General features: G+C 43.7%; 1 protein-coding gene across 2 annotated transcripts in view; it reads right to left on the bottom strand.

Moving 5' to 3' along the window:
• Positions 1–18,983, bottom strand: part of PRKG1 (protein kinase cGMP-dependent 1) — a 520,194-nt gene that overhangs the window by 302,207 nt on the left and 199,004 nt on the right. The window lies entirely within an intron of this gene.

Genomic DNA, 18,983 nt, shown 5'->3' with positions numbered 1-18,983 from the left:
GAAGTTAATGGCAGGTTAAAAACCCCTTCTCTTAGTAAATGAAGACGACAATAGCTAACGAAAGATCTAAATTTCTCAGTAATCAAATTATATGATGCAATTATAATTGTCCCGTGTACAAAAAGAATATACTAATGAGATTCAATGTCACGTCACAAGGCTACATAAGATTTTTGTTCAATAACAGGCTGCAATCAGCAATCGCATACAAATGATTCTTACTTGCGTAAGAATACAGCCTAGAAACTCCACACAAGCTTGGTGCCGGCTGTATCGTAGAAACCAGCCCTGTCCCAGCAAGCTTACGATCTCCGGCAATGATACAGATCCCTGAAAGTCGTATTATCCTGGTTTGGGGTACAACCGGCACTAAAGGACAGAAGGGCTTATTCAAAATCACATCACGCTTCCGGGACAAAGAAGAAATCTCAACTCATTCTCAAACTCTGTGCTTCACTCCAGGTGTATTTATTTTCTCTGCACTAAACCAAAACGCTCTCCTATGTGAAATGTGGTACAACTGAGTATAAGCTCTGTAGGTCCCCTGATGCCCTCACCTTCTCCCTGTATAAACCGGGCCGGCTCAGGATATGTTCAAACAGCTCACGGTCTGAAGCAAGAGAGCACTTGAAAGCCCGTTAAATCTTACCCAAACACTGTCACGCAGAATAAAGAGGATCTATGCACTTTTCACCTTTTTTCACCGCTATCTGGAGCGGTCCCGACCGCACTCCTCCTCTTCCACACCTCCCATTCCCATGCACTCCCCTTCCCTCCCGCCAGCAAAACTGTATCCAGCTGCAGTGAAAAGTGCACAGTTAGGTTAAATAGAACCTAAATAAACATATAAATTTATATATAAATATATGAATTATATAAATATAACCTAAAGGGTTATTTTTTTTTGCATGTTAGGGGGAGTTAATATTTAACCCAGATTTCTTCCCAATCTAGTTCCCGTGTCACTGGAGACAGAGGCGTGCACCGGAGTCACGGGAGGCGGACAGGGCAGAAATAGCTGTATCCCCTCAAGCCTTGCTCCTGCCGAGGGGACAGCACGAGCAGAGGCTACAAGACCTGACTGATTCCACAGCCCCGGGGAAGGCAGTTACAAAGATGATGTTCTCAAACTTTCCTACCTAGGGAGAACGCTCAGAAGATGCGGAGTTTAAGACGTTCAGGTTGGACATGAAGGAAGACTTCTTCCCCAAGAGGGTATCCCTCTGGGACAGGGCACCGGAGAGGTGGGACATCTCCTTCCTTTGGGGTTTCAAGACCTGTCTGAACAAAGCCATGGCTGCCCTGGTAGTGCCCTCTTCAAGCAGGAGGTTGGAGAAGACTTGCCGAGGTCCTTCCCAACCAACACGAGCCTAGGATCAATACAGGGGTGTTTGCTCATCACGGATAAACCGCTTTAGTTTCTCCAAAGGAGTTCTTACACCCAAAGCATGGCAGCCTTCAACTGCTTCCCCAATTCCGCTAAATTTTCCTAAATTCCCCCTATAACTACAACTTTGCACTATCCCACATGAGGGGAAATGGGAGTCGTTACCCGCAGCGTAAATAAAAGGTGGCCTTACACATACTACTGGTCCCCACGTTAAGAGTACACATCATTTTCAGTAGGTTTTGGTATCTGGCATACAAGTCAACGCCTCGCTGCTGCCAGAAACAGATAACGCTACGTAAACCCTTCCATTAAATATAATCAGCTTCCTGCACTGCGCTTTTAGAAGTGGAAAGTCAGGACTGCCCATCGCAGAGGCATGCAATACCCCCATGGGAACACTCTCTATTTTAGCCGACAGAATTTTTAATACGAGAGCGTCGACCTCAGCGCGTGCCACAGGCAGCGTCAGAAACATCAGCGACCGTAGCGTAAACGGACAAGCGCCTGCGTGATCAAAAAGGGGGAAAGAAAAAGCAAGTTTCCTTTAGGATGACATAAAAGCCGAGCTAATGGTTTGGAATCGCGCAATGATCTCCGCGCATCAAACGAGGCCTCCTCAAAACCAGCAGTTATGATGCCAATGCAGAGAGGACACTAAACAGTTGTTGCGCAAGCTGCGTAGAGCACGGGATTATAATGAACTTTTTTAGATCGACTGCTTGAATATCCTTTTAAAACACCTTTAAGTTTGATTTATTACCCTCTTTCTTAGCACTACGCACTGTTCTGGATGCCCGTGAGTCACCCTAGCTAGGGATGTGGCCAGCTTGATTGATGGTTTTCAGCCGTTGGTAGTGTTTTATGACCCTATGGACCAAATACATCATGTAGCATGTTGGCCTCTTCTCCCAAGTGACGAGTGATGGGACAAGAAGAAATGGCCTCAGGTTGCGCCAGGGGAGGTTCAGGCTGGATATTGGGAAAGATGTCTTTCCGGAGAGAGTGGTGAAGCATTGGAAGAGGCTGCTCAGGGAGGTGGTGGAGTCACCATCGCTGGAGGTGTTCAAGGAATGTGTGGACGTGGCACTGCTGGACATGGTTTAATGGGCATGGTGGGGTTGGGTTGATGGTTGGACTTGATGATCTTACAGGTCTTTTCCAACCTTAATGATTCTGTGATTCTGTAGACGTCGAGGCTATAAAACGTCCCTCTTGCTTATCTCCTCTCTCAGCAAAAGGGGGATAATCAGCTCCCTCCTCTTGCGACGACGAGGTGGGATTTTCTTATAGAGCATTACGGTGCTGTCTGAGGCTGCTGGCTAAAATGGTGGCCATTCGTGTGCATCTGTTTTTTATATATGTATATGTATGTACGTACGTGTGTGTGTGTGCATATATATAACATAAGATCAATAGCCTTTAGGCAAAATTTGCTTCCCACTTAAAGGGCTAAGCAAATACAGGGAGGCTTTAAAATGCCTGAGGGGGCACAGAGGGATAAATGAGAGGCAAGAGTTTTCTGAATTTGGATCAGTGCTTGGAGAGGCAGCAAAACAATACTCACCCCTCGCCTGAATAGCCAAAATAAAGTTCAGCACGGCTAGCCGTAAGAAGAGGTAACGAGAAGGAAAACCTGAGAACAGCCTACCTTCACGGCACTGAGTTTCCCACTATCCATATTCCTATCCAGACCTGAATTTCTGCCCCAACAGTTTGATATCCCCATCTCAGCTTCACAACCCAGGAGAGTCCCTAGTACAAGCTGCTGAACACCGCCTGCTACTGAGCGTGTTTTAAATACCTACGCACAGGCACGCAACGCTGGAAGGTGGCTGTGAGGAGAGAGACCACACGACTCCACCGTCATCGTCGTAGAAGGAAGAAGAAACACACCATTTGCTGAGCAACAAACCACGCCGAAGCAGAGACAGAAGTGGGACCATTATGCCCTTCCAGCAAAAAGGGTCTTTCCACAATTCCAATGGGACTCTAATTACCGTGTCAGGTTGCGTTTTGCAGTGAGCACACGTGTCGTCTGTGAGCGATGCTGCACATCCTCAGGCACCGCAGTCGCCGGTAGCTCCGGCAACACCGAACCGATCCACTGCAGCTCCTGCTCAACACCTACAAAACTATCAGTGTTTATATTTCTGCTGGGGCATGAAAAGACGTGACAGGCTTTGATATCAACTCATGTTTGATATCTGTGAGCAGGGATGTTCTAAAAACACAGAACAAAGCAAACTCTGCTCTTTCGCAGAGCGTATCTGACAACAATATATTTGGGATCTCTTACAATGACTGTGCCAAGAATCACAGAAGTGTGTGAAAATGATGAAGGACTATAAAAGCACAGGGAAAAATGTGGAGAAGAAATTAAAAGGAAAAAAAGGACTCTGAAGTGGTTCGAGAGACTCATCAAACAGAGAATATGGGATCTATTCAGCTACTGAACAGTTTTTGAGTTGAGAACATGTCTTATCAAGGAGGGAACGGGCCAGGAAGGCAGGAGAGCCACATCCCGTCACCATTCCTGCTGCCAGCACTCAGAGCCGTATCTGGGCAGCGCTCGACCCTTCTGAAATGGGGCTGGTAACATCGACGCACCCGCCACGAGGCGTTTTCACAGCCGAGGATGACGAGCTCAGCCAATTTAGCCTGCTTCCTAGGCAGCTCCTGCGCCCCACTCCGACTCCCCACCCCGCAAGCGCTCCTCCCTCCAGCTCGCTCCCGTCTCCTCTAAGGAAGAGACCAACCACAAAGCTTTGGGCATCCTACTGAGCTCCCAACACAAGTCCTCTGAGAACTCACTGCCGTTTGCTCTTAGCTTGCTGGATTTTCTTCTTGTCTTCTGGTATAAGCCGTTAGGAACATGGTCCTCTCCCGACGACTTTCAAAACCACATTTACACTAAGCCCCCTATTACTGGAGGAACTCTACATGACTTTTTCGGCGGTGCTCAAATTACTCCCGTGAGAACACTTGGTTTCGCAAGTGTTATTTTCCTGCTTACCCATCGAGGATGTAATTTCTAGAGAGCTTCGCCTAGGAGATCTCTTGAAGGAAATCACGTTTTGCGCTGAGCCGCTCCCTGTCTGACGGTGTTAAAAGCATCGCAGCTCGACGGCCTGGCATGCCAGAAACCCTCAGGTTTTAGTAAATTCCCAAATGCTGCCTTCTTCCATGCTGATACTCTGCCAGAAAGAAATTCCTCCCTTTGCCTTGCCCATGAAAGAAAATCTAAGTTTAAAAAGACAGGCTGTGAGCTGGGCGTGTTGTGTGAATTTAATCAATCATTACTCCTGCCCTCTACTACAGGTAAGGCGGGCAGAGTAACCCGAGAGCTGAAAAACAAACACAAGAAATGAAGACAATTCTACTTCTTCCAAGCTAGCAGGGATTTTTCCTTGTTTAGATCTCTGCATTTAGTTTTCAATGCTATCTGAGCTGCTCAGCAGGCTTCAGATGTCTTGAGTTCAACTCAATTCCCATCAAAACAACAATTTAGGGTGTCTGCGACATGTCATAGGAAAGCAGATGACAGCTTTTCGTGGCATCTGCGCTTTAATGTTGTTCAGAGAGGCTGCGGACTACCCTGAAAAACCAAAGAACTAACAAAATAGAATAGAACAGGCTGCCCAGGGAGGTGGTGGAGTCCCCATCCCTGGAGGGGTTCAAAAGACGCGTGGATGAGGCGCTTACAGACATGGTTTAGTGGTGGGCTTGGCAGGGTTAGGTCTACGGTTGGACTTGATGATCTCAAAGGTCTTTTCCAACCTAAACGATTCTATGAGTCTATTAAAAATTAAAAAAAAAAGTCAGGGCTCTTCACACACTCCTTTTTCATCCAGTTAATTAAAAATGATACACTATTTAAATCTCATTTCCTCCTACTGGGCAGCAGGCAGAGGCTGAAAAGGGCAAACCTTCACCAAACCCATTTCAAACACTGATTACTTTTAAATTCAATAAAGGTTTCTGCAAGTAACTTAGGAGGAGTGAATCCAGTTGTCAAGAATCTGTTGTTTTTATTGCAGTCTGAAGACAAATAAAAGCACTCCCGTCCCAATTACATGCAGAGAGAAGATGCAGTTCATGACATGTAATGAGTTTTTCAGACCTGCAATACCGAGAACTTGTTTGGTTGCCTTTTTTTTTAATTAAAAAGCCTATCTGCCATTTTGTCAATGTATTTGGTATCCAAGCGCTTTTAAACACTGCCACTTCAATAATATGAAATCCGTCTTTGCCAGAAACCTTTAGAGCAGCTAAGTGCAAGTAAATGACAGCCGCCTTTACCGCATCACGAACTTGAGTAAATATCGGTCATTATAGACTCCGCCTAAGGTATCACAACACACTGGAAGCTTACCGTTTTTCTTCCCCCCTGACTTAACCTAGTTGCCACTAGCAAATGGATTTATGGTTAGAAGATTTATATAATAGAAAAGATTTCAGTTGTTTTGTCACTGAGTATCTGCAGATGAAAAAGGCCAGTAAGTTCAATGAGGCAGTATCGAGTCCCCAAAAATACAGCAGCGTTTTTCAGCTCCTGTTGAGAATTTGGCTTCTTTTAGGAAATATAACTGATGTGTAGCATTAATCACTATTTTAAATTGACACATCGCGGCACTAATACAAAGCTACGGCAGACAAAGGCTTGCTAAGATACAGCTCTAGTCGCCCTAAATAGCCATTTCTTCACTTTTAAGCGTCTCCCCACAACGCTTGGTCTATGCAAAAAAATCCCACTTCAAACAACGTCCACCAAACCGAGACACCGAACGGCTCAGCTCTGAAGTGCAAAGGCAATCAAAGTGACGCAAATGTGTTGAGAATAAAGACAGTGCACTGAAAAATAATGAACATTATTTTCATCTACAACTGGAGGGCCCCTTCTTGCTCCCTTGGACTTGAGCTTCTCCCCGACAGCAGACGCGGGAGATGAAGCCCTTACGTGCAAAGTCACATCCATGCCCTTAAAAACCTTACCGGGACTTTCAGGCCAGCAGAATACATCACCGGGGCGATCAGAAGAAGGGCTGCTTGGAAAACCAGCCGCCACGGTGACCGCGCATTTGTTTCGGAGACCGCTTTCTGGCAAGAGGCCCCACAGTGATACAGAGCCGTATCGTCTCTTCACATCGAACAGCTTTTTAAACCAAACCAAACGTTTCTGCACAGGCATTAAAAGGATACAGAGAAGACAGCCCACGTGAGCCAGGCGCAAACCTGAAGCCCAGAGTGAGCTGATGGCAAGATCCCAGGAGAAATAACCGGGGGTTGTCATTTTGTTCAATGCACCATCAGGTGCCGTCTCCAGAAATGCCTTTTACCTTTACGTCCGCCACAGGGAAGGGGAACGCCTTCCTCTGAGTCCTCTTTCCGTTTGATAAACTAATGCCCCACTATCAGCCAGCTGAAAATTTAGCAAAGCTTAAAAGGAAGAAAAAAGACAAATCCATTCGCAGTTGTTCTTACCTGTTCATTAGTACCGCTTCAAGAGTTCAGTTTTGTAGAGTTTACACTCCCTGAAGAGAAAATGGCAAATAATTTGCATGCTGCTGGTCCAGCCGATTCTTTTGGGAAACGCCGAGAAGTTGGGTGGCAGCCCCAAAAACGAGCACGGTAACGTATCGGAGGACACCGACCCTGCTCGAAGGAATCCGCAATTCCTAAAGGTAAATCAGCAATCACAGATGGTGAATAGGGGGGAAAAAAATCTACTAGCAAAGTCGGCAGCGTAGTAGATAGATGTGTTTTCTTCCGTCTCTATTTTGTTTTTCCATATATTAAGTATAACCTCAAACACTATGTAATACAGCACATGGCATCCCCATCTGCTACACCAACACCTCTTACTCTGAAAATACCAATGCAACGAAAACAAGAGCGGAGACCGCTTTCAGAAAGAGCCACCTACTTCCCATCAGCAACTTCCAGCAGCTTTGTCAGTCACAACAAACTCCGCAGTCCCTCCCCATTTCCCACAAAAGCCGCTCTCCATCCCCTCCTGCGTAATCCCACACATGCTGGCTGCGCTTCTCCCCCGTTCCCCCCTGTCCCTCTCCTCCTGCCGAGAGCTCCGCTCCTCCAGGGATGTCCACAAATACAAGGGGAAGATGCCGTCCGCTGATCCAACACTGTTACGGAGCTGCCCTACCTTCTTTTGAGCCATGCGATAGCTAAAAAACATGCAAAATAAGGAAAGGACAATTAGCATTATACTTGGGGAGTATTTAAGAGAAGAGTATTTTTCGTTTCGGTGTTTGCACACGTATTTCTTCACTGCACAAGCTCTAAAAGGAGGAGCGCTGCTCTGGATCTCCAGACTGAACTGGACACGCTCCCGGCGTCTCCGTTTCGCTTGCCGTAAAACAATATTGGACAACGAACAGTGCCAGTCCATCAACAAAAGCACTTTGGGCATCCTTTACACGCTCTTTAAACATCCGCGGAGCTCTATCGATGACCTTTAACCGTGCGGAGAATAAATCTTACTGCTCACGTTGTGGTGCATGTTAATGCTTTGCGGAGGCACTGCCCCGGGAAGGAGAATATCCTTTGCAAATGGATGAAGCGCCGCGGTTCAAGATTGAAAAGCAGAGCTAGCGAGAGAGTACGATGAGCAAGGGGAAGGGAGAAGAAGAACTTACTGCTAAATAGCTTTCCAGAGAAGCATGAAAGTAGGTTTCAAGCTAATTTTCAGCTAATTGTCTAAGGAGACATACAGCTTTCCTGCAGACACGCAGGGAAAAAAGGACTGTTCACACCCAGAAGCCGAGGGCATCATTACCCAAGGAGTGAGCGCTGTACAAGGGGTACCGCTCCCCTTTATAATGGCCCTAGATCCTTCAATGGTTTTATTTGCAATGTTTCTTGTGTGAACTATACTAACAGATAGCCCACCCTGAGGCAGCCTGACCCTAATATCCAGCCTGACTGGATATTAGGAAAAATTTCTTTCCGGAGAGAGCGGTGAAGCACTGGAAGAGGCTGCCCAGGGAGGTGGTGGAGTCACCATCGCTGGAGATGTTCAAGGAACGTGTGGACGTGGCACTGCGGGACACGGTTTAGTGGGCATGGTGGGGTTGGGTTGATGGTTGGCCTTGATGATCTTACAGGTCTTTGCCAACCTTAGTGATTCTGTAAAATATTTCCTTAGCTTTTAACATGGACAAAATGTAGGAAACTGTGCGTGCTTCTACAGTTACTTTAATTAGAGAGTCAGAAAACTTACAGAAGCTAAAGAATTTACCATAAATGGTTCAGGGGCAAATTTTAAAGACTAAGAAAGACTTAGTCTTAAAAGACTTACTTAAAAGACTTAGTCTTTTAAAGACTAGTGAGACTCCTACTTGGCAGGGGGGGAAGACAATACAGGAATTAAAAAAAAAAAATCCTTCCAATTCACTCTTTTTTCTTTCTTGGTAGTATTTGGGAAGCACAACGGGAGTAGCACAATTGTTTTGTTTTTTTTTTTTTAAGAGTAACTAATAGGTGGTAAGTCTGAACACAAGTTCACAGAACGACAGTGTAAAACTTTAAAAAGTGTTATATGCTAAGAAATTTTAGATTCTCTATTTGGATTCTCTACTTCCCGCCACCAGCCTCATCCCTCGTCCCCAGGCAGCAGGATCAGCACGGTCCAAAGGCATCAAACACATCAGTCAGTGGAGATGGCGGTGCTACGGCTTGGCTGAAAGCAACATAAATTACAGTAACATTTACTGACTAGTTACGTATTTCAGCTTATTGTTGGGAGATTTTGGTTTAAGATCACCTTAATGGAAGTTTACTGAAAGTGATGGACTTCAAATAGAGGCAAGCACAACTCCTCCAATACAGAAAGGTATAATCAAATCTTCAAAATTAATCCATTGTAACTCAGAAAGAAACCCTGAAATATGAAGGGCAAAAATATCTTATAAAAACTATGTTTTTATGGAGACCAGGAAAGGCAGCGTGGGGTGGTTTCATTTCATCAAGCGTCTTCTAAAGCGGCTTTAGAGAACAAAAGGGGACGCCTGCTTTGGCTCGGAAACACAAACTGATCATTTCTCTGTCTGTCTTAGTACCGAGCAGCTTTTTGTTCCACAATTAGTACCAGGAAATAGTCTAGAAGAAGAAACTTTGGTATGTTGGCGAGTCAAAACCTGACCCTGCGCAACCTGTTGCATGTTAGTCTGAGAAAAGAGCGGGTATTGTTGAGCCCATAAATGAATATAAATGGCAAATACTCCTATTGAGTTCTCGTGTTTATCAATCTCTGCTCAAAGCGAAGGTTTACTATCATTAGCAAAGTTCAGACCTCTCATTTATCAAAACTGCTCTAGCCGTATTTCAGGCATCGGTAACGTCGTCGCAGAAAGGGGGATGAAAAGGAAGCTCTTGTGACGTAATTATTTTACAGCTGCTCTTCATATTAACTACTTCTTCAAGGGTTGCATGGAGAAAGTCATAATCTACTTATAAATGTGTTTAACTGTGATGGTTTCTCAGATTATTCAACTCTGCAATTAAGACAACATGAAAAAATATCAACAAAATTATTTTTGGGAGTATTTAAAAACAACTCAAGCGCTTCATTTCCCCTGCATGATGATCCCACTTCTTCTGTATCAGACACAATATATCATTCTGAGCTCTGACAAACAGGTCTATATAGCTTTTAAACGTGGATTTACACGGAAAGCTTTTTCCCCATAATAAAATTATTTCATACTCCTGAGTTTAAAGCAATTTTATGTATCTGAAGGAGAGGACAGTTATTTTCTGCAACAGGAACATGTTGTATGCAGGATATGATCCCAGACCGTGAGACTATAATATTCAGCGACCTGACCGCAGCTATTCACAGCTTTTTGTAGATCTGCAGTCTACCCCAGACACCGTCCGGGGACAAAGAGATACGGCTCAGGGTCTGCAGGGGACTCACGGCTATCTGGCAGCACACACCTACATTTGGGGGGAATTGTGCTCTCCGCTCCAGCTTTACCGTGTAGCGGACCAGTCTTAAAATCGCACATGATGCCTAAACCTCCAGGTGTTACGGGAGCTCTTCTCGCCAGCATGTGTGAAGAATGCTCTTCAATAATTTTACTGGGCTGAGTAGTTTTACAGACCTTTACTTCTCCAGGTATTCAACCTCATTATAAAAAAAAAATATAGCATTCAACATTTCTCTTTGCTCCATTTTGTAAACTTACCTACAAAAACTTTTCAAGTCTCATTCCTAACGGTGGCTCTTAACTTAAATTGATTCGTTAAGTTTTCCAGGCGCTGTTTTAGAGCACCTTTTCTAAAGCTTAAAAGTAGGTGCTGAAGGAAGAGTTACAGGAGATGAGTAATCCAAGACTAAAACCTTCGAGCTATTCTACAATTAACTAGGAAATAATCTGAATAAGGAGAGGAAAACTAAGAGATTCGCGGGATGCTGCTGCATTTGTTTCCTGCCCTCTTTTCAACGCGTTGGCATGCACGCCAGAACACTGTACTGAAGAAGTTTCTCTTTGATTTGACCGGAGCGTTGTGTTTCATGGACTCCCAACACAAGCCATCAACCACGTTTCAGCATCTTTCTCCCACTCCTGCCTCCAAGACAGACTGTAGTGTCTTCGCTGAGCAAAATCGCTCAACTGGCTCCAGAATCATCGCCGCTTTCTCTCTCTCGGATCTAATGAGCGCTGCTAGAAAAGAGAACTCGCATGGGTGGCTCTCCTCCGAAGCATCTGCAGGTGAGCCAATAAAGGTAAGAGCAATATTAAATCAACTACAGGGACCAAGGGGAAAACTCTGGGTACTGGGTAAGCGCTGTGACAGAACTGATCTAGAAAAAGTTTTATAGGGAAAAAGAAAAAAAAAAAAAGATAAACGTTCAGTTAAAAAAGAAAAGCAAACAACTCCAGTCCAATGAGCCACAGAAAAAGATGTAAGAAAAAAAAACCCCTAAACCGCAACACTTTCCATCCTGAAAAGACCGACAAAACGCTGAAGATGCCAAAGGCAGGCAAACTAAACAAACCGTACTGTGTATATATATATATAATAATATAACAAATATATATAAATAACAAAACAAACAAAAGCCAAAGAAAAGGAAAAAAGAAAAAAGTTTGTTTTCATTAAAAGCACTAATTAAAGACTTGGAGAAACAAGGCAGATTTTCCCCAAGAACAAAGGCAACACAAACACCTCAGCTACAAGAGCAGTTACGGCAGCAGCAAGCGAGCGCTAGGGAATTCTTCTTTTTAATAACAGCTCCCATCAAAGAAAGAAGACTCCACTCTGATAATTCCCGGTGGGAGGGCCACTCTCTAACCCAGCAGAGCCACGCAGCAGCACCCATCCCGCTCTCCTTTTTCAGCTCAAATTGTAGTTGCTCCTAACCCAGGAATTGAAACACGGTAGCCTTGGAATTAATGCACTGATCCAATAAAATGGGAAAGATAAAGCATTTCTTCAGAGAAGCAAATCAAATGTTGCCAGAGCGTGCACCTTCCTTATTTACGAGTCATTTTTTATTTCAGCCTCGTGATTCTTAGGAACTGGATATATGGGACTTGCTTTTCTTTCAGACCTTTTCTGTTAGAAACACTGAAAGGGGGAGGAAGAACAAAGAATGAAACACTCAAATTTTGGGTCATAGCGTTTAAGTCAGAATACTACCTCTCCTTGGGTATTACCAGGGGTAGAAAATGCTTTCTGCTATACATAGCATTTATTTCCCAGATAGGATTGGTAGCTTTCTATACTACAGACTTCTCACTGGTAAAAGCCCGAGTCAAAGAGACATTTCAATGGATAGCGTTCCTCAAACTCCTGAAGCAGTAAGGATCAAACCCTCCTGTCCAAAAAATCCTGAAATAAGACTCAAAAGCCATATGTAAACAGTTGGAGGGGGGGAAAAAAAAAGGTCACACGCAGAAATGGGAGAAACAAAAGTATACGTGAGGCAGTTCTGCAAGCTCATGAGCTCTCCAAACTGCAAAGCAGCAAAGCGCTGCTTACAGACACACCATCAACAAGTAGCCCCGTATCTGCTCCTCCGCAGCCTCATCACTCCCGGAATCAGCTTTCTGCATATAAAAGACCATCAGCATCATTCTCACTCATCATTAAAGAACATGTCTCTCTCCCCTGCCAATTATTGTTGATTCTGCCTTGTTTGCAATATTTCGTCCAGCTCTGCTGCAGTGCTCGAAACCAGCTGAAGTTCACATGCTTGAAAATAATAAGTCAAAACAAAGGTCAGGATAAGCAATAACCCTAAAGCTTTTGGACACGCGGTCAGCTGCTACACTTGGGAAATGTTAGCGCTGCCACAGCTCTCGTAATTGATATGGTGACTTGAATCTTGAGACACCAGAACTGCATCAAGATTTATAAAAAAATAAATCACTGTATTGGAAAGAAACCAAGTTAAGCGCTGACGTGATACTTAACCACAACCAAAACTAAATCCAAATTGATTTTCTTTTGCTCAGTCACTTTATTTCCATTTCCCAGCGCAGTTCAAAGGAACCAGCTGCCTTGGACGGTTCCTACGGTCAACGGCAGCAGTTGAAACGCCCCGAACTGTAGCAGAATTTGTCTCTCAAGTACATGGTCTGGTTTCTGGCATCCGGACCTTCTTTTTTTTTTTTTTACTCAAGACAAGCCGTATAGGTGGAGAAGAATGCCAACATGCCGTTTCACACCAGGGTTGTGGCGGGTGGATGCTTTCCTGCGCGCCAGCCTCCGGACTGAAACTTTTCGTGGTTGGTCGTTCCTTTCTACACCACAGCACTTTACTCCTTAGCATTTAAAAATAACTCATAATCCAATAAGCAGCAATACACCCCAAGACAAATCATTCCGTATTCCCCCTTTTTTGCCCTGTTTCCATAATCAGCTCTTATTTTTGCCATCGAGTTCAACGAGCCTGTTGACATTTCAGGTACGCAATGAACCCAGGCGTTGTACGAATTTTTCATTTCGCTTTTCCCATCTCCGACTATTCTCTCTTCCATTAGCCTTTCTCTGGGTTTATATTTCACCGCCCCGTGCTGCAGCGGTCAGGACCACCCTGCCCTACGCTTGGATCTCCTGAGCCACGGAGATGCCACATTGAAGATGCTCCTTCCTACTGAACACAGGGGGAAAAAAGTTCTGCTACATCTTGTCGTTTGTCCTCAACATCAGTTTCTCTTATTGTCCTTCCCTTGGAGGAATAATCCGATTCCACTTTGTCACGCTACCTGGCAAAACCCGTAAAAGGTCAGAGAAAAAAAATACAGGCAGTGCAAGGGTGGGTTTAAATTACTTTCTCCAAGGATATATCCATTCATCCCGTACCAGGCACGCGTACAGACCCAGGCACACCAGGCTGACCTGGGACCTGACCAGCTCTGGCTTGGCCAACCTGGGTTTCATACCTATAAGGAATATCAGAAAGGTTTTAATCAAATGGCTGAATATTTAACGTCAACTTCTTTCTGACATATTCGATTGCTTTAAGAAGACCTGAGCAAACGTTACACGAGCTTCCGTAATTGATAAAGAGCGCATATGAAGGCAACATCTTTCGCAAAGGCTTTTAATGAGTCTTTGCAATTTTAATTGGCAACTGACCGTTGCCTGATTTTACCTTGCAAATTAACCACGTTACCAAGCTCCTTGTAAAGTTAGGTAATTCCTGGGGCCGCAGCTAGCAACCTAGGAAAGTAACTCCATAGGACCCCATTAAAACACCAAACACTGGTGGAAAACTCAAATTCATCCAAGCTTGGCAACAAATTGATAAAACGACTGCCTTAATCACGCTGCGCGGCACCGAGTTATATACAATTAGCACTGCTGATAAGCAGAGAAGCTTGAGCCACTCTTGTGCTGACTGTTGAGGAGACACCCTTAGTTTCACCAGAAAAAAAGATTTTTACGTAATTTACAGTTTAACAACTTCAGCTTGTGCTTTCTGTTTTTTCGCTAATATTATTTTCTTAAAAACACGGACTGGTGTTGAGTATAACTCCGCTGAAACTGGCAGCCTTGCATCGAGATGTTTTTGTGGGAAGTTTATATTCAAATTCTGCCCCCGAGAGAATATAATTTCAGATGCTAAGGCCACCTTTTAAATAAATATAATAACCGTAGTGCATGAAGAATCCACTCCTTTCACAAAATCAGTGCTCCCCAAAACTGCCTGCAAAACTACTACTTAACTCTGCTCATCGGTGTATTCTTTAAGAGGAATGAGAACTACTGCACAGTATTAACAGCAGATAAATTTCCACTTACTAAGAAGATCTTTTGTGTTATCAAATGGAGAATTACAAAGTTTTATATACAACCCAAATGCATCTGGGGTGGTTTTGTTCTTTTCTGGGTTTTTTTTCTGACACCTCCTATAGTTCCTTCTATAGGAGGAGTTACTCATGTTACTAATAAACAAAACCACATTGAATTTTAATACATTTTTGCTTCTCTCAGGCTCTTGCAATAACACACTTAGAAATCCTATTTGTCTGGCAATGAGCAAGACCAAATCCTTTCTTGGCGTACAAGAAAGATTCCTACTTAACGGGGTCTAATATTGAGCTGGGGGGCTTGCCTAGAGCCAAGGTACACCTGCACATCTCTTGTCCAGCCTCCTTTACCATCCCTGGACTCCCGGACTAATGCTATACCCGCGGACGGGAAGAGAAGGACAGCAGGTTCCTAACAGGAGCAAGTCACCCGCGCGCCGATGTCTGCCTTGGCGCTAAGAGGCGACGGAGGCAGAGATTTCAGGCACGCCAACATTCAGCCTGTTATTAACCTACATAGGTGGTGGCGAGTTACGGGGAGAGAGTAGCCAGCCAGAGCACAGGTCAACAAAACCAACAAAACCCAGCATATTTTTAATATTCGGATCACATGTTGAGTCAACAACATTATTTCTCAGTGATCTGAAAAGACAGCTTACCGCCTTTACTATTTTAAAGGCACTCAACTAGCATCCTCAGAAAGACGACAGTAACAATTTGAGATATATAGGTAAACAGGTATACTTGGAGAACAGCACTCTCCCAGGGGATTAGAGACATCATTTTAGCTGTGAGATAATTTATCCGCAATGAGTGGAGTTTTCTTTTCCTTATTCTAATGCACGGAATATAATTATTTGTTGGAATCAGGGAGGAAAGTCTATGATTCCGCTTTAAATTGCAAGCAGCATCAAGTTTTGCATTTAGGCATGTGAGAACTCTGGATAATGAATACTGAGAGAGAAAAAAATTAGCTGCTGATTTGGATTTAGCTGTGTATGTAACGGAAGCCGACCTGTGAACACCGCCACTTTAGAAAGCCACGACAGCGACATACTTGGAGCATCAGACTGAACAGTTTCCACCAGAAAAAACAACGAATATTCCTTCTGTAATATCTGGAAACGTAAAGCCAAAGCTTCAGAATAACCAAAAACCCATCGGATGTCAAAAAAGTTGTAAGCAGTTATCTTAAAGACGAGGCCACATGTCATGAGCTGTGGCCCTACCTTCCTCAGTGGTTCTGAACACCCAAAGGTTTGGTCGCTCTTTCTTCCCCTGGTTAGACCCCATCCCGCTTTTACTTAAGACTGTAATAAGACTGAAAAAATATAGTAATAATTCTCTTGGGGGAGGCTTTCAAAAGACCTGTATTGTCTTATTAAAGAGGTCATAATGAACCAGAAGGAGTCAGATCAGGATAATTAAAATTTAAAGCCTTCTAAATTATTTTGAAAAGCCAAAGTCCTTCCTACAGTGATTTATCCCTTTAAGTTTGCAATCGCCTACAGAGCGAGCACCAGCTGAAGAGCCCGTGTAGACTAATGCAGTGAGTAATGACACTAAAAACTTTATTATTTACAAAGCCAGAGCAAGAGTACAGATACAAATGAGTTACAGCAAGAGATGTCAACACAGCTGACACATCATTATGGCCCAAAGGCACTGTTGAGCTTCACGCTACCATAATGCATCCTTCATTCAGTCTTTGCTGCAACTTCATTTTTCAAAAAGAAATACTTAACGACTTTGTAATGAAGTACTGGCAGGCACATCAAAAACACTTCTGACACTCTGGAGATAATGGAAATCTATCTCCTGAAAATTGGGAAGCCCCGACTTAAAGCGTTTCTCTAAATGAAAGTTGGATGATGCCCCTTGACACATCCTCACCATCTCCAGCATCAATGTTGACTGGGTGTCTATTCTCATTACAATCATCAATCGTTCATTTCTCCTGAAATAAACCTTGCAATGATCAAAGTTATCACCAGACTTAATGGAATATTTACTAGCATTCGCCTTTCTAGAGTTTCATGACATTTATCATTTAGCCAAAAGAACAAACAGATGTTTGAAACTGTTTGTTAGCAGCGGCGGCAACAAATTAAGTCAATAATATGCCCCAAATTGATCCGCACACCTCCAGGACCTCTCTTCAGTTAGGTCTAGCTGAAACCGTTCCCCAAAGTCAAGCTGTGACCTCGTGTGTCACCGCACTTGAAAGATATAAAGCCGATTACAATCACAACTTACTTGTGCAATAATGAGAGAGAAAATACCTAAAAGTCACTTGCTGGCGTTGGAAACGAGATTACATGCCCAACAGCTGCCGGCAGAAGAAGATTCATAATTGTTATAATTTTACAATGCCGGTGGGAAAGGAACAGAGTATAACAACAGATGCAGACACCTCTTTCTTGAAGAAAGACGTCTCTGAGGACGGTTGTAGTAGCGACCTTACTAAGGCCCCCAATTTAACCAGGAATAAAGGATTCGGTAAAACTTAAGTGCCAAGTGGCAATCTGGAAGTTGCTCAAGAGAAGAGATTTAGTACATGAAAAACCAAGCAATAGTAAAACTGATCATAAAAACTGCTGCCGGGATTATTTCCTATTGGCGTCATTTGTACAAACAGGTTGAAATGGACACAAGACCAGTGTGACTATGCAGGATTGCATGATGTAGTGCTTGTGGTACGACTGGATCAGGACCCTTTTAGCACTGCATTTCTACGAGCAACTATACAATAATCACCTGCTCATTTCCTTTCCTAGGATTCGACCATCTCCTCTCCTCCTCTGCTCTTTCCAACTTTATGTAACTGTATTATCATATAAGCCTGCAGCTTATCTGAATTCATCACCATCATCAATCCCCAAACCTTCAATTGGACAGAAAAACCGGCTGTACGGCTACACAGATAATGCACCTACGGGGCAGGAAGGTACAGGGAGGAGAGGGTGGATCAACACCCGCTTCCCATTCCCGCTCGTATTCCCCTTGGTGGACTGGGGGAAGGAGCTAAAGCAACTCATAGAAGAGCAGCCCAACGCACTGTCCGAAGCAGCCGGGAGGTCTCTGGGGCTATCCCCGTGGGGTTAGGTGGGACTTGTGCAATATGCACATTCGCTACATCATTTGTGATTACTCCAAAGCATTTGCTAATCATTTGGATTACTCCATAGCATAAACTGTGCCACTGATGAACTATGTTGCAGCCAAGATTTACCCGCAATAAACAGTACTTGTAAAAAGGCAAGGTTTGTGCAGATGAAAACAGAGTACATCAGTCAAGTTCTTTAGGATTATGGAGAACAGCATGTTCTTCACAAAAAAAAAAAATCTAGTTATCTTTTCCTGGTTTGTCATTTCTGCCTATTTGGTCTCTTTCTTTCTCTCTCTTTTTTTTGCAAAATCAGGTATTTCTAAAAGGCTTTCTTCTGAACAGGGACTCACACGCCTCATTATTTTGGTACCCCTTGTTTGTCTTGGCATTATTATATCCCATCCATTCTACCCACCACAGAAGGGTACACCCTTCTAACTTCTCCCCTACAGCGTCTTTAAACCACAGAACTATTTATCATCTCCTATGAAACCTCTCCGCTTAAGAGGTCACCACAAACTCTTATCCTCAAGATCAAGGAGGACTGCGATATCGTGCATCCCAAATCTAAACTATTAATCTGGATTTAAATGCAAATGTATTTATGTTGTACATAGCAATATGATTTTTCCTCTACTTCTTGTGCAACCCAGACTTTTGCCCACAACATTCATTAAAAAAACGGATTACAGGAGAAGCACCAAAGACTTAAGAGCCGGAGAACAGTGCCATCCAGGTTTCTTCCCCCCCGATTTTGTTTAGTCAGTTTAACGGGAAAACAATGACTCGTCCTGAAAAAATACATACGCTTTACTTACAGAGTTTCCCTTGAAGACTTACACTTACAAGGGTCAGATATGCTCTTCTAAGCAACAGCCATATATATCGTGAGATTCAGCAGAAATTGTAAGGAGAGCTATGGTATTAGCTACAGGCTCCTCTGCATAAGGTAGCATCAACCGCGCTGTGTTAACGTAGGAGGTTCCCTACGTGAACAAACCTGAGCGAAAGAATCTGGTGAAACTCTTGTTTTCCATCTTCTTCTTGCCCGTAGTGGCTAAATTCAATACTATAATCCATGCCATAAAGACTTTGATTAATTAAGAAAGTGGAACTTCTCACAGCCTGTGTTAGATGCAACTCTAAAGGAGAGCAGAACCCTATTTCCCAATGAAATCCCCAAGTCATTCAACACCAA

This window comes from Gavia stellata, chromosome 9, assembly GCF_030936135.1.
Source record: "Gavia stellata isolate bGavSte3 chromosome 9, bGavSte3.hap2, whole genome shotgun sequence".
In the NCBI taxonomy this organism is placed as follows: domain Eukaryota; kingdom Metazoa; phylum Chordata; class Aves; order Gaviiformes; family Gaviidae; genus Gavia; species Gavia stellata.
The sequence above is the reverse complement of the archived record's forward strand: the minus strand, read 5'-3'. Positions and strand labels throughout refer to the sequence as shown.